The 3,512-nt window shown below is 40.5% G+C and overlaps 1 non-coding gene across 1 annotated transcript; it reads right to left on the minus strand.

The window, feature by feature from the left end:
- Nucleotides 1-1,483: 1,483 nt before the first annotated feature.
- Nucleotides 1,484-1,587, minus strand: LOC147493320 (small nucleolar RNA R71). Its single transcript, XR_015200464.1, has one exon. It is a non-coding gene; the product is annotated as a small nucleolar RNA R71 (small nucleolar RNA).
- Between the last annotated feature and the right edge of the window lie 1,925 nt (nt 1,588-3,512).

The following is a 3,512-nucleotide window of genomic DNA, read 5'->3' on the forward strand; positions in this document are numbered from 1 at the left end:
TATGAATTGGTAGGAATGCCATGTGTAATTAGGGATTAGGAAGAACCAATTCTTTCGCGAAGCAGATTCAATTCGGATTACTGACGATTAATTCGATTAATAGGATTAAGTCGAGTTGAGGTGGAATCAATCCCCCTCAAACTCCTTATCATCGAATCAACGTAGCATTCCCTTAGTTATTTTGATAACCGACTAGTTGCATTTTTTGTGGGTAGTTGCATCGTAATCTAGTTGCCTCATTCGTAAATCTCTCATTGACTTTAAGTAGAGTACTTACACGTGAGAACATAGCATGCGGAAGGACTAGGAGTGGAACGAATTCGTTACTCCACTCTATTTCGATAGACTTGAGAGTAGAAACTTTGATAAACGAATAGCATCCTAAATAGTTTAGTTTTACTTACGTTTTGAGTTCATCGTTCATTTCGTAGGTAAGACTAATCATTTTAACCGTTTATCAAATGGCACCGCTGCCATCTTAGTTTCACTTTCGTATTGTTTTCGTAGTATTAGTACTGTTCTTAAAGTCCCATTTCACCCACCCACCCTTGTTTGATTCATACTGTGGTTGTCCATTTCAGAGTTGAAAAATTCCGGGTAAAATTATACATCGAAGCATCTTCCTTGGCTAGCGACCAGCCCTAACTCATCGCATTTGGACATAGAGCGCGACCCGCCCCCTTGTGGAGCGCGACCCGCGCTAAAAACACTGTAATTTGAAAATTACTCGGAGCGCGACCGCGCCCTGTGTTAAATTTTTCGGATTTCGACAGTTTTGACTCAAACTTTGCTCTTTCATATTTTTCAGTGTTCTAACCTGCTATATACACTGAACAAGCGTAAACAATACGCTATTCATAAGCGAAGCAAGGACGCAATCAGGTACTCCTTTCTTCCACACCTCGTATCTCATGTTAGAGGTTTATACTAGTATATCAGAATTGTTTGGAGTGTTGACGTGTTTAGCTAAGTTTGGTCTTAGCCTTATATGAGGTTAAGGTCTAGCCGAACAAAAACACCGAACGTAAATACACAACAACATCAACAATCAAGTCTATCTAGTATACCACACACTACACCTCTAGCTACTATTTCAAATACACCACCTGGTATAATGGCGGAAGAAAGAGAGACTCCTCTCTCTGACTTCTACAAAGCCTTGAGCGATAGCCCCAAATCTTGCATCGTTCTAGCAGACCCAGCGGGGGATTTCCGAATCCCTCCAAATATTTTTAATTTGTTACCCGTTTTTCATGGATTAGACCATGAAAAACCTTATCAGCACATGCGTAGGATTGAACAAGTCCTAACAACATTCCACCATCCTACGGTTGGTACGGAACAAATTAAATTAAGGGTATTCCCTTTCACCTTAGCCGATAAAGGCGTCTTGGTTAATCGCCAAACGCCTAATTCGTGGACTCGTGGGCTAAACTTGTTCACTCTTTATGGAACATTTTACCCACCCCTAAAGACGGATGAAATGCTTTCCAAGATTCATTTTTTTCGACAAAATCCTCATGAATCATTTTCAGAGGCTTGGAATCGTTTCACCGATCTCCTTATAGAGTGTCCACATCATAACTTAGCTTAAAGACACGTTAGTTCGCGGCCTTTTTCAAAGGACTTCTACACCACCATAAAGAAGTCCTTGACATAATGAATGGGGTAGTTTCTTAAGCAAAGGAGCTTCGGATGCTTATAAATTTTAGAGGACCAAACTAAAGTTTAAATAACACTGGGGGGTAGTGATGATTACTCCCGCTTTGCTAGTTCTTCTTCCACAGTTAAGGCTACCAGTATGTTTGAGGTTAAATCAGATCCTGAGCTTAAAACTCTAATTGAATCCCTCACAAAAAAGGTAGAGGCCATTTTTGTACAACAAAAAGCCAATCCCCGTCATGAATGTAAATTCAAATTCATGTAGTTTCATTGAGCCCCCGAAAGCATCCCGACTCACACTGTCCTATTGCCTATGAACAAGCTTGTTCCATTAATAGTGAACCTAACGCCCCTTGGAGACAAAATCCCAACTTCGGTTGGAGAAATAACCAAAACGTCACACCTTAAGGGTACAATAATCAATATGTTAGGCTACACGACGGCTTTTAACCAAACCCCACTACGACAAGGACAGGGTCAGGGGAATTTTAATAATTATAACAACCAAGTGCAACCTCGACAAGGTCAAGCACAAGGTCAAAGTAGTTATAATAATTTTAATGCTAATAGAGGTATCGTTCCGGTAAATAATAACTACCAAAATCCACCCATAAATAATTCACGTGAAATAGTTCCAGTCACACCACCCGTGACCACTACACCCACACAACCGGATCGTCTTGACACCTTCATACAAGTGAGCCAAAAACTTTTCCAAACCATGGCTCAATCTAACCAACAACTTCTACAATCCGTTAATAATTTAACCAAACAATTGGCTCAAGATAAAGCCCAACCCAAAGGTGTGTTTCCGTGTAACTAAATACCTAATCCTAAAACAACAAATACATACCTTTGAGGTAACCGATAATACTAGTAATGAGTATGAAAATGTAGGTGAGCTAAAGGCCATCACCACCCTCCGTTCTGGTAGAGTGGTTGATAACAAAGTAACTATGCATATAGTTACCCCACCAGTAGCCCCTACACCTGCTATATTACTAGATACCGAAATAGAAACCCAAGAGCCTACCACCGTGTAGAGGTACCCGCCATAACAACACAACCTAAGAAACAGGACACCACGGTTAAACACCCGTGTAATACCATTGCTAAATATAGACGTAAACCACCGTTTTCCACAAAAATTAGCCATGTTAACTAGGGATACAAATTACGAGGAGATTAGGGATGTTTTCAAGAATCTAACTATAAACCTTCCCTTCCTCGAAGCTATAAAAAAGCTACCACACCATGCTAAGTTTCTTAAGGAATTGTGTACTACTAGGCGTAAGACCAATATACCAAAAGACGCCTTTTTAACAGAACAATTCCCAACTCTATCGGAACATAATGGAATTGTTAAGTACAAGGACCCTGGTCGTCCTACTGTACAATGCACCTTAGGAGATTCCTATACGACGACCGCGTTATTAGACTTGGGGGCTAGTGTCAACTTACTCCCATTTTATTTGAATAGACAAATAGGTCTAGACGAGATGCAACCCACTAGAATGACGTTGCAATTAGCTGATCGGTCTATTAAGTATCCTAAGGGTGTCGTCGAAAATGTTCTGGTTAAAATTCAGGATTTTTACTATCCGGGCTGATTTTGTCATCCCGATTACGTAAGTCATTAATGACTGTCCCGATCATCTTAGGGCATCCTTTTCTAGCAACCGCCAATGTGCTCATTAATTGCCGCGGATGGTTCAATGTCCATGTCTTTTGGCCATCTTGCTGTTGAAGTCAATGTTTTTAAAACAAAGACACAGTTACCCGATTCGTCTATGGATGGAGAGGTTAGCATGTTCGAGAGCTTTGCTCGAGATTATTTCAACAACACATTC

Source organism: Coptis chinensis, chromosome 6 (assembly GCF_015680905.1).
Source record: "Coptis chinensis isolate HL-2020 chromosome 6, ASM1568090v1, whole genome shotgun sequence".
In the NCBI taxonomy this organism is placed as follows: Eukaryota; Viridiplantae; Streptophyta; class Magnoliopsida; order Ranunculales; family Ranunculaceae; genus Coptis; species Coptis chinensis.